This window comes from Saccopteryx leptura, chromosome 8 (genome assembly GCF_036850995.1).
Source record: "Saccopteryx leptura isolate mSacLep1 chromosome 8, mSacLep1_pri_phased_curated, whole genome shotgun sequence".
Taxonomy (NCBI): Eukaryota; Metazoa; Chordata; class Mammalia; order Chiroptera; family Emballonuridae; genus Saccopteryx; species Saccopteryx leptura.
Window position 1 is genome coordinate 28,502,304 of NC_089510.1, and position 13,092 is coordinate 28,515,395.

Consider the following 13,092-nt stretch of genomic DNA (forward strand, 5'->3'; position numbering starts at 1 on the left):
GACAAGGCAAATCTTGGGGCCCAAAGTAAGAAGGATTGTTATAAGTGTGGTCAAGTGAGATGGGCACTATATAAACCTTGTTGCTTTAGACATTTTTTTGTGTGTGTGACAGAGACAGAGAGAGGGACAGATAGGGACAGACAGGCAGGAAGGGAGAGAGATGAGAAGCATCAATTCTTTGTTGCAGCTCCTTAGTCTCCTTAGTTGTTCATTGATTGCTTTCTCATATGTATCTTGATCAGGGGGCTGCAGCAGAGCGAGTAACCCCTTGCTCAAGTCAGTGACCTTGGGCTCAAGCCAGTGACCTTTGGGCTCAAGCCAGCGACCATGGGGTCCTGTCTATGATCCCATGCTCAAGTCAGCAACCCCGCACTCAAGCTGATGAGCTCATGCTCAAGCCAGCGACCTCGGGGTTTCGAACCTGGGTCTTCCACGTCCCAGTCCAACACTCTATCCACTGCGCCACTGCCTAGTCAGGCCCTTTAGACGTATTTAACAAATACAGATTGAGGACCTAATATATAAGACATCTTCTGAATTCCTGTGGGCGTTTTGTTCCTCTTCCTGTAGTCAAGTGTTATAATTACTTATTTATTTAATTCATTTTTTAAATGACATCTTTCGGTGAAGCTCTCCTTGTTTTATTATCATACTTATAACTTGAAACACCCCTCCACTCACTCTTCTCAGCACTTGCCATCATGTGCCATACTATATGTTTTGCTCCGTTAAGTACTTTCCATGTCCTGCCCAACCACTAGAATAATATCAGTTCCATGTGAGCAAGATTTCTTATTCCCATTTCTTCACATCCTTCCCTTTGGCAACTATCAGCTTGTTCTCTATATCTATGAATCTGTTTCCATTTTGTTTTGTTTTATCATTTATTTTATTTTTTTAGATTCCATATGTAAGTGCAATCATATGGTATTTGTTTTTCTCTGACTTATTTCACTTAGCATAATTCCCTCTAGATCCGTATCACATCTTGTTTATCCACTACATCTATTTATTGATGGACATTTCAGTTGCTTCCATATCTTAGCTATTACTAGTAATGTTGCAATAAACATATAGGGTACATATATCTTTTTGAATTAGTGTTTTTGTCTTCTTTGGATGACTACCCAGAATTGCTGGGTAGTTCTATTTTTAAATTTTTGAGGAATCTTCATACTGTTTTCTACAGTGGCTGCACTAATTTACAATCCCACAAAAAGTGCACAAGGGTTGCCTTTTCTCCACCTCCTCTTCAGCACTTGTTAATTGTTGATTTATTGATGACACTCATTTTGACATGTGTGAAGTGATACCTCTTGAAGTTTTAATGTGAATCTCCATGATTATTAGTGATGTTAAACAGCTTTTTATGTGTCTTTTGGCCATCTGTATGACTTCCTGAGAGAACTATATAATCAGGTCCATTTTTAGTTGGATTGTTTGTGGGTTGGTTTGTTTGTTTTGGTGTTCAGTTGTATGAGTTATTTATACATTGTGGATATTAAACTCTTATTGGACTCATCATTTGCAAATATATTCTCCCATTCAGTAGGTTGACTTTGTTTTGTGTTTTGCTGTTCAGTTGTATGAGTTATTTATATATTGTAGATATTAAACTCTTATTGGACTCATCATTTGCAAATATATTCTCCCATTCGGTAGGTTGTCTTTCTTTTGTTGATGGTTTCCTTCACTAAGTAAAAACATTTTTGTTTGATGTAGTCGTATTTTTTTTAATTTTTCTTTTGTTTCCCTTGTTTGAGGAGATGGAGCCAAAAATAAAAAAACTTATTTTTTATTCACTTTCATTTATTCTCACTTTACAAATACAGAGAGGGGCAAAAGCAAGTTTACACTTGTGAGTATATGAAACACAGAGTTCATTCTTGTTAAGTACTGTATTATTTTCTGTAAGAACAACTGTAAACCTACTTTTGCCCCACCCTGCATTTGTACTGCACTAACTCTGGACCAGGTATTCTATTTCTCTCTTGTTGACAATCTGCTGCATACTACATTTTCCAAAGAGATTAATGAATGGGAAGGCAGAATTCTTTGTTCAGTGATTTCAGATGTAAATGATAATTTCTATGTGTCTCGGTCTTAAAAAAAAAATACTAATAAACATCTTTCTAATCACATTAATTCACTTTTTTTGCATTTGACTGCAAATATAAAAGTCAACCTTGAACCAAAGCCTTCTTCTACTTAAAGCTTCTTAATTTGAAAAACATCTTGCTTAATTAAGAGACTCTGAAGCATAGTGTGTTCTTTGTAATTTCATTTGTTTGAGTTGTGACGAGTCTGTTGCAACCCAAAACTAATTAAAAAAAATTTTTTTTAATTAAAACTTACAAAAAGCAAACATCCAAGACTGTTTGGGAGGATGATGTCTTAATTTTTGTTTTCTATTTGAAAGAATTCTTTATGGCTAATTTGCCTTTAGTCTACCTATAGTACTGTCTTCAAAAACATTCCCTATAAGACCCTGAGTTGCCTCCTCACTATAACATAGGACCTTACACCAAGTCTTGGGGTGGGAGGAAGAAGGGAAGAATGACTGGGTAATAATAACACCTTAAAGTTGTGTGAGACTTTTGAGGCGTGGCTAGACCCTAGTCTTGTATATCCCCAGCTTCAAACCCTTTTCACTGTTCCTCGCTGACAGAAGTCAAAAAAGACACCTAATTAAGAGTGTCTCAAAGCAAGTGTCAACCAGCAATAACTGTACTTTGGTGGGAAAAACAAAACATCCAGAGACTATTGTGCAAGAAAAATAACAAGCCCCTCAAAGGCTGACTGGACCTTTTCAACTAACTCTTCTGGATCTACTTGGTCACACCAAGGGAGCTCAGAGGTTTTGTGCTGGATTGTCTCCTGAGGTCCTATCCGGCTCCTTGATACCACTGTCCAGTGTCCCCATCTAGTATTTCCAACCAGCATCACAGGTACACAGAAGTCGGACCTCCGTCCATCACCAGATATAGAGGCTGCTAACAGGCACTGAGATACAAACTGAAAGCAGGGCCAGAGGTTTCTAGAGGCATCTCTGTTTGTCAGCACAAGGATGGCTTGCTATTCATTTAAACAATACCCATGAATTAAGGACTTACCACAGGCTAAACACCCACAAACGCATGTTACCTACACTGTCACAACTTATCTGCCCATCCCCAAGGGATACCAATTATGATTAGCTTCCCAGTATTAAAAGAGGAGGAAACCAAGGCTTACAAAAGAGAAATACCTTTTTTTTTTTTTTTTTTTTACAGAGACTGAGAGAGTCAGAGAGAGGGATAGATAGGGACAGACAGACAGGAATGGAGAGAGATGAGAAGCATCAATCATTAGTTTTTCCTTGCAACATCTTAGTTGTTCATTGATTGCTCTCTTATATGTGCCTTGACCGCAGACCTTCAGCAGACCGAGTAACCCCTTGCTCGAGCCAGCGACCTTGGGTCCAAGCTGGTGAGCTATGCTCAAACCAGATGAGACCGCGCTCAAGCTGGCAACCTCGGGGTCTCGAACCTGGGTCCTCTGCATCCCAGTCCAATGCTCTATTCACTACGCCACCGCCTGGTCAGGCGAGAAATACCTTTTAAAAGGGCTCGAACACCTAGTTGAATGTAGAACTGGGATTTGAACTTGGTCTGGCTGACTCTGGAACCCATGTTCCTACTCATATGCTCTTGTCCTTCCCTGGGAGACAGTGCCACACCGTGTTTGAAGAACAATGAGTCCAGCATGCTTGGTCAAGAAAATAAGACAACGCAGGCGTGGAAATAGGAGAAGAAGGCTAGAAGTGAGGCTGCAAAGACGGCTCAACCTCAGCTGGAGAGGCCGCCAATCCCGCTGCAGGCCGAGCTTCTCCAGGAGCTTGTCAGAGTGGTGAAAACGCAGAGAGGTACAGCAGCGCCTGGCAAACCGCTTCTCCACCAGTATCAAGAAGCTAGTAAAAGCTTTGAACCAAGGAAGTTACATGGTATAAATGGTATTTCAGAAAGATTAGTTTGGCAGCTGTGCACAGAAGGTATTAAGGGAGCAAGAGGCTGGAGGCAAGGAAACTGGTTGCGAGGCAACTGCAGACAGTCATTTCTGAGATGAGTCTGTGCCAGCACAGCAGACAGGGGACAGGGGAAAGGGACAAATACGAACCTTCTGCATTGGGAAGGAAGAACGGACGGGCCTCAGAGGGCCTGCAACAGCCAAGACTGTGGCCCGTGACGGTCTGAGGGGGAGAGGAGAGGAGGAGAGACACTCCCGAGCCAGCAGCTGCTCGCCCTGCACACTCAGGGACGTGCCTCGCTGTCTCCTCACCAGACCACAAGCTCCACCTCGTCTGGGAACCTTCTTGTGTCTGGCAGTGCCACCGCTTTTCTGCATCGCCCTGGGTGCTTGGTGAGCTCAATAAATATTGACTGGCGATGTGTTTCCTCCACCTGGAAACTCCACACGGGAAGGCTTCCCTGACAGCCCAGCACATCTGAGAGGCCCTGTGACCAATCTAAATAAGATCATCCAGTTTTCCTACCATAGAAATGCCTTTTTCACAGTATTGTTGCAATGAGGAATTTAGACTTGTTTTTTTAATTTATTTTTATTTCCTTCTGTTGTGTTTGCTGTCTGCTGTGGTTTTCCACCTTCCTCCACTAAACTATAAGCTCCACAAGGGCCGATTTCCTTTTCACCACTGAGTCCCCAACTGCCAGTACAGACATGTCCCATAGAAATAAAATACAGAAATAAGCCACATATGTAATTTCAAATATACCGTAGCCACATTTGTATTTTTTATTTTATTTATTTTTTTTAATTTTTCTATTGATTTGAGAGAGACGGAGAGGAAAGGAGGAGAAATAGAGAAAGAGTGCACGAGAGAGAAAGAAACATCAACCCACTGATCCACTTACTTGTTCCATTTTAGTTGCACACTCATTGGTTGCTTCTCCTATGTGCCCTGACCAGGGATCAAACTCACGACCTCAGAATGCCAGGACAACGCTACATCCACTAAGCCACCCAGCTAAGGCCCCGGTAGCCACATTTTTTAAAAATAAAGAGAAACAGGTAAAATTAATTTTAATACTATATTTTATTTAACCAAATATATCCAAAATGTCATTTAAATACATGATCTATAAAAAAACAGATTCATCAAACAGTTTAGATTCCTTTCTCTTTGTCCTATGTCTTAAATTTCTGTGCTTCATACTTCTAGCATATCTCAGTTGGGACGGGCCACATGTTAAGTGTTCCACAGCCACAGGTAGCTAGTGGCTACCGCAAAGGACAATATAGACCAGGGGTCGGAAACCTATGGCTTGTGAGCCAGATATGGCTCTTTTGAGGGCTGCATCTGGCTTGCAGACAAATCTTTAATAAAAAAAAATAATAATGTTAAAAATATGAAACATTCTCATGTATTACAATCCATTCATTTCCTACCACTCATGTTCATGGTTGCGGGTGCCTGGAGCCAATCACAGCTGTCCTCCGGGACAACACCAAATTTCTATTGGATAATATGTAAGGTACACGGGTTGTTGTATGGCTCTCATGGAATTACATTTTAAAATATGTGGCGTTTGCCTGACCTGTGGGGGCGCAGTGGATAAAGCGTCAACCTGGAATGCTGAGGTTGCCGGTTCAAAACCCTGGCCTTGCCCGGTCAAGGCACATATGGGAATTGAAGCTTCCTGCTCCTCCCCCCTTCTCTCTCTCTCTCTCTCTCTCTGTCTCTCTCTCTCTCTCTCCCCTCTAAAATGAATAAATAAATAAAATTAATTTTAAAAAAATAAAATAAAAATATGTGGCGTTCATGGCTCTCTCAGCCAAAAAGGTTCCCGATCCCTGATATAGACCCTTGCAGGGTGCTTGACATGCATTACTTACTTAATAAAAAGTTGATTCATGAAAAAGGGAAAGTAAGAAGAAAGGAGGAAAGAAATGAAGAGAGAAAAATACAGAAGGAAAGAGGAACTAACATTTGTCAGGTATTTACTACATTAGGTTCTTTCATATATCAATACATTATGTAATTTCATTCTCACATCAATGGTGAGGTAGGAGTTACTATAACCATCTTCATAAATGAGGACTGGTTTGGAGATGCCATGTAACTTGCCCAAGATCACATTGTCTTTTGCGTGTAAGGAGCAAGATCCAGAATGCAACCTCCCTTACCTAATTGAGCCGCCTGTGCTCACAGAAGCCAACAGAACAGGTCTTCTCAACACAGACTGCTGTCCAAATCTCTCCTCCTACTGAGACATCCCAGGCTCCTATAAGATACTGTTCTGAATCTCACAGACACACTCATTCTAAAAGTATGACCGGACCACTGCAGGCTAACATGGGAGTCTCCCCTTCCTCCTCCAGACATGTTTCCAAGGGATCATTATCTCATTTGCTGCTGCCCATCAGGATTCTGCTATACAAAAAGAAAGTGGCATTTCAATTTCCCCAACTATGCCAAGCTCTCTAATATGTCTTCTCAGTTCTGTATAATTTTCCTGTTGCCTGGAACCCTTTCCTCCTTCACCTGATTAATACATGTGATTCAGTTCAAGAAAACAGGAAGAAAGAGATAGAAAAAAACTCAATTATCAGTCAACTCATTTCAGCCAAGGATCTCCCCTGACCCACCATGCAAGTGTGAGGGTCCCCTTTTCTATGTTTTCCAAAGCACTGCTTCTCATGGAGTTTTTCAAACATATCATCAGTATAGATCTAGTCTTCTCTGGACTGTATGCTTCTGGAAGGCAAGAACTATGTTTTTATCTTTATATCCCTATTGCCTAGCATTTATTAAATGGGTTCTTAAGAAATATATAAATGAATGGATGAATCCATGAGCATGTTCATAGTCTTAATTAAGCATAAGAAGCGATGCCAGCCTGACCAGGTGGTGGCGTAGTGGATAGAGTGTCGGACTGGGACGTGGAGAACCCAAGTTCAAAACCCCAAGGTTGCTGGCTTGAGCACAGGTTCATCTGGTTTGAGCAAGGCTCACCAGCTTGAGCCCAAGGCACTGGCTTGAGCAAGGGGTCACTCAGTCTGCTGTAGCCCCTCGGTCAAGGCACATATGAGAAAGCAATCAATGAACTAAGGTGCCACAATAAAGAATTGATGCTTCTCAGCTCCCTCCCTTTCTGTCTGTCCCTATCTGTCCCTCTCTCTGTCACAAAAATAAAAATAAAAAAGAAGCAATACCAAGTACCACATGGTCCAAAAAGTCAGAAGAGAACTAAAGTACTCTTGTAATGTCTGCAGCCCGCTTAAGCCAATTGTCAGAGTGTGGGTCACAATGACAGGAGTGGACAGCACCAGCAGAGCACCCTGTGATGACCTCAACCATTTCCTAAGCAGTAATATTTTAAGCCGTACAGAATGTGCAGCAAAGTTGGGACTTGCTCCCATGTTAGCCCCTACCACATTAGTTGTGAAATGCTTAGGAATGTGGTGGGTAGGAGGAAGCACGCTAAGCATCAGTATGTAGCCACCGAACTAAGGAACCCAAGCACACTGACCTGGAGGGCACAGAGAACATGTAATGTTGGTACCCACCCCCACCCCCCCAGAAGGGTAGCAGATGGTGGTGACTGCATGAGCAAAGAACAGGACCACGGGAACTTAGTTCTCCCTAACTCACAATACCCTCGGCAAATGTGTTCACCTTCTGGGGACACCTTGAGAGATATCTATAGATGGGGAATTTGGCTGCACCTTGAAACTGTGATATGTATTAGGTCTTGGGCCAGAGCTTCCAACCACTGACGCAGCACACGAGTGTACCCCTGGCAGGTACAGGTGTGACAGAAGAAAATAAAAATTTCCTCTGTCCCAGAAACAGTCAGGTAAGTGTAATAAGAGTGGAGCAGGACTGTGGAAGCCAGACACCTTGGTCTATTGCCTGAGAATGAGCCCTAGAATCTACATAATGTTATGTTCTCTATATATGGTGACATGAAAAATGTTGGGAAGTATTGAGCTAGACTAAATGAGCCAAATGAGCAGCACCTTTTTTTTTTTTTTTTTTCTGAAGCTGGAAATGGGGAGAGACAGTCAGACTCCCGCATGCGCCCGACCGGGATCCACCCGGCACGACGCTCTGCCCACCAGGGGGCGATGCTGTGCCCCTCCGGGGCGTCACTCTGCCGCGACCAGAGCCACTCTAGCACCTGGGGCAGAGGCCAAGGAGCCATCCCCAGCGCCCGGACCATCTTTGCTCCAATGGAGCCTTGGCTGCGGGAGGGGAAGAGAGAGACAGAGAGGAAGGAGGTGGGGGTGAAGAAGCAAATGGGCGCTTCTCCTATGTGCCCTGGCCGGGAATCGAACCCGGGTCCCCCGCACGCCAGGCCGACGCTCTACCACTGAGCCAACTGGCCAGGGCCAGCAGCACCTTTTAATAAAGATTGCATTCTTATAAAAGCCAAGTGGGTAGAAGGTAATAGATAGGACAGTAACTAGGATCTGGCCCAACAGCTTCTCAGGATTGCGAGTTCTCAAACAGAAGTATAGACCAAGGTCTCCCTATTGGTTGTGTTTCTGTGAATTCACATAAAAGATGGAATACATTAATGTTGCACCATTAAAAATAAGCAAATAGCAATAACCCACAAGAGTAAGGCTTATGTCCTCGATAAAGGCACACTCCTGAAAAAACACATGAATCAAGGCAAGTGATACTTCATCCTTCAAATAGCCCCTATTTCCTGATCATGAGGGGCAGGTCATGGGCCAGAGTAAGCCCTACAACCACTCATTGGCACCTTCCTACCTCCCTTCCTAGCTGGGTCTGGCCCAGGGAGGAATTAGTCCTTAGAACTGAAAAGCTCTCACAGAATTTCTCACCATTATTATAGCCTCATGGATAAGGTGGAAAGTGGAAGGGGGAGCTGCAATTGTCAGTGAAGCTTGGCCCATTACCCCTATGTCCAACATTTATTCTCTTACCACTATTTGCCATTGGCTTTTAAAGCCTAGATCTGAACTCAGAAATGGACAGAGGTGGGCAGGCCCATAACCAGAGTACCACATTGCCACCTGAGAGAGAACTAGAAGTATTAAAAAAAAGTATGGCTTCTTATTCAACTCCCACTCCACCAGAAACAACAAACAAAAACCAACACCTCTCCCCACATTACTAATATGCTCAGAAATATACTTCACAGTCATGGCAAGTGAATCCAGGGCTGTACTGGAGTCAGGGTGCAGGAGCTAATGTGGCAAGGATGTTCTAATCACTCCAAACAGGTGCAAGACCAGTCCCACCAGTCAGAGTGACTCTGGCTGGCGTCACGCTCCTGCAACCTGAGTGGGCAGGTGAAGACCAGATCCATCTGGCACAAAGTGATAAGGAGTAGACAGCCCCAAGGGTGTGTGTGTACGTGCTGAAGCTAGTGTGGTACTACAAGAATTCTAGCCAAGGAGAAGCTGACATCTGAGATATAAATAGCCTTGCCAAGGTGTGGCAGACAGCAAAAGGGGGAACTAAAGCTAATCCTCACTACATACAACATTAGCCAGAGATGCAGATGTTATCTGTCCGACATTGCCAGTGGGTTGCTGAGCACATGCCAGAGGAATTTGAACTCTACTATATTCCAAATTAAAAGTCGTCCAAAGCCTTCACAGAGATTCTCTCTAAACTTTGTACCCAGCTCCTAAAAGTGTTCTTCGACCTTTGGAGATGACTGGAAAGCAAATATCTTCCTTCCTTAAAGTTAATATCATATGTTCACCACTCATCCACAATGGTCTAAGGAAGAATTAGGGAGTCTCCTTGATGTGAATCCCACCTAGGACTACAAAGTTTGCTCCCAGCTCCCACCATGGCAGTGACACCGTGATTACCTCAATTTTTTTGCTGCCTATTATTCCTCTGCCTCCTAGACCAAGACAGGAAAAGTGAGAAGTGTTTCTTGGTGATGAGATACCATGACCCCATGGTGCTGGCTGGAGCCCAAGGTTGCTGCTGTTTTGAAGCCCAAGGTTGCTAGCATGAGCAAGGGGTCATTTGCTCTGCTGAGCCCCCCAGTCAAGGCATATATGAGAAAGTCATCAATGAACAACTAAAGGAGACTAAGGAGCCACAATGAAGATTGATGCTTCTCATCTCTCTCCCTTCCTGTCTGTCTGTTCCTATCTATCCCTCTCTCTGTCTCTGTCACAAATAATAATAATTATTATAATATTATAATTATACACCACAACAAAGTGAAATTTATCAAAAGTGTGCAAAGATGGTTCAATATTTGAAAAACCAATTAAGGTAATCCATCACAACAAAGAATAAAGGAGAAAAGTCACAAAATCATGTCAATAGATGCAGAAAAAGCATTTGACAAAATCCAACACCCATTTATGATTAAAACCCAAAACTTTCAGCAAACTAAAAGTAGAGGGGAACTTCCTCAACTTGATAAAGAATTATCTACAAAAATCTAAAATTAACATCATACTTGACAATAAGAAATTAGAGCTTTCCTGTTGAGATCAGAAAAAGATAAAGACACTCCCTCTCACCACTCCTTTTCAACACTGAACTTGAAGTCTAAACTGATATAATAAGATAAGAAAAATAAATAAAGGGAAATATCCAGAAGAAAGAAATAAGATTGTTTTTGTTCACAGAGAGTATAGAAAATCCAAAAAAATCAACATGAAAAACTTCTGGAACTAATAAACAATTCAAGCAAAGTTTCATTATACATGGTTAATATGCAAAAGTCCATCATCTTCCTATATACCAGCAATGAACAAGTGCAATTTGAAATTTAAAACAGAATACCATTTACATAAGCACCAAAAAATAATAAAGTACTTAAGATAAAAATCTAATAAAACATGTGCAAGATCTACATGAGGAAAACTGCAAACCACTGATGAAAGAAATCAAAGATCTATGTGAATAGATAAAACATGTTCATGAATAAAAAAACTCAATATCGTCAAAAAAAATCTTTTCTTCTCAACTTGATCTACAGATTCAATGCAATTCCAATCAAAATCTTAGCAATTTCTTTTTGACAATATCAACAAATTAATTCTAAAGTACATATGGAATGAAATAGATCCAGAATAGCCAACACAATATTGAAGGAAGAAAATCAGAGGACCTGCGCTCTCTAACTTCAAGATTTACTAGAAAACTACAGGAGTTAAGACAGCGTAGTGTTGGTGAAAGAACAGACACGTAGAACACTGGAACAGAATTGAGGGTCCAGAAACATACCCATATAAATATAGTCAACTGACCTTTGACAAGGGAGCAAAGGCAGCAAAACGGAGCATAGATAGTCTTTTCAACAAATGGTGTTGAAATAACTGAACATGCAAAAAAATGAATCTAAACACAAACTTTATGCCCTTCACAAAGGTTAACTCAACATATATTACAGACCTAAATGTACAGTGCAAAATTATAAAACACTTAGAAGACAACATAGAACATCTACGTGTCTGTTGGCATGGCAATGAATTTTTATATACAACACCGAAAGAATAATCGTGAAACAAATAATTGACAACTTGGATTTACTTCAATTTAAAACTTTGCTCTAAAAAGACACTCTTAAGAGAAATAGAAGACAATGGAGATAATATATATTTGCAAAAGGTATGTCTGATAAAGAACTGTTACCCAAGATTTTTAAAACTCAGCAATAAGAAAACAGAAGGAAATTGAAGTCAGAAATACATGGGAAGATAATTCATGCCTGAGTTATTATAATGGTCTCCTAACTGGACTCCTTGCTTCTCAATACAGGAGCTAGTGTTATCCTGTTGAAATGTAGGTCAGAGTCAAGTCCACAGAATGGCCTACATGGCCCTAAATGATGTAGCCCCTGGCATGTGTTCAGCCTTTCTTCCTCACCCTCTCCTCTCAAACACTCCCCACCAGCCAGCCAGCCTCCCTACTTTTCCTTGAACACACCAAGCTCCTCCGGGGCCTTTGCACTTGCTGAAAATTCACTTCCTCTTTACCGCCTCTAAGCCTTTTCTCAAATATTTTCTCTAAAACTGCAAACTGCTTCAACACCCCATCCTCTTTCCTGCCTTATTTCCTCCACAAGACATTCCTTTCTAATACACTACATAATTTACTGAGTTATTTTGTTAATTGCATCTTCCATCATTATAATGAATGTTTCATTAGTGTAGATGTTATTACTCCCATTTCACAAATAAAAAGACTGAAGTTCACAGAGATGAAGCTAGTTGCACAATCACAAATACACAGTAGAATCAGGATTCAAACTAGGTCTATGTGAATAAAAAATTCTTGCTCTTTCCACACGAAAGGTTACTCTAGAAATAATGAATTAACCCTTGAGTTTTTCAGACCAATTCTCCCTTCCTGGTCTTTCATTATTCTTGGTCTCAGTTGATCAAGAGCCTAGAATTAGGGCAGAAGGGATAAGGAAAAAAGGAAACTAACACTGAGCCTTTGTTTCTTAGCTAATGCTGAAAATTATCCATCAGAATTTAAAAAAAAAAAAAAACCAGGCTGAAACCTGACACCTTTTAAGTCAGTTTTACACACACATGCCCATGTGCACACCAAAAGCAACCAGTAGGGAAAAAAACAATACTGAAACTTACCACACTTTTACTTTCACACAAATCTCTCATGGGTCATGAGTCCCGAAGACCTGCTGCTCAGTAGCTGCCGATCCTGGCAGCGGCTGCTTAATGCTCAAGAAAGACAAGCATATTGCACCAGCATCGGCCTTGCAACAGCCCCAGAAAAATCTCTTTTATTCCTCCCACTCACATGTTTCTTCCTGCCAGTGGCCTCCACCTCCACCCAATTTACAGAAACCTGGCCCTAACACCCTGCAATTAATGTCATGAGACATGCAAGTCTGATTGTCAACCCTGGGATGCTTTCAGCTCACCAGAAGTCACTGTCTTGTGCAATCAGGGAGGGACTACTGAGTCACTGCCAGCAGGTATTTTTCTAACACCTACAAAATATTCACACTTATTTATTTCTCCCTTCACCAAGTCTACTTCTTGATTAGTAATTTATAATAATTGTTCAACCAACCAGCTAAGGTGTCCAGTGTATAAAAACAGTAAAATTGG

General features: G+C 41.5%; 1 protein-coding gene across 7 annotated transcripts in view; it reads right to left on the reverse strand.

The window, feature by feature from the left end:
- Positions 1–13,092, reverse strand: part of TMEM45A (transmembrane protein 45A) — a 130,035-nt gene that overhangs the window by 71,744 nt on the left and 45,199 nt on the right. For 2 of the 7 annotated variants that reach the window (XM_066347803.1, XM_066347800.1), the window contains exon 1: positions 12,607–12,729. The exons of 4 other annotated variants lie outside the window; for them this stretch is intronic. The gene's annotated coding sequence lies outside the window, so the exon portion shown is untranslated. Of the gene's footprint in view, positions 1–12,606; positions 12,736–13,092 lie in introns of those variants that run through there. One more of the 7 variants, XM_066347804.1, reaches the window with a different exon arrangement.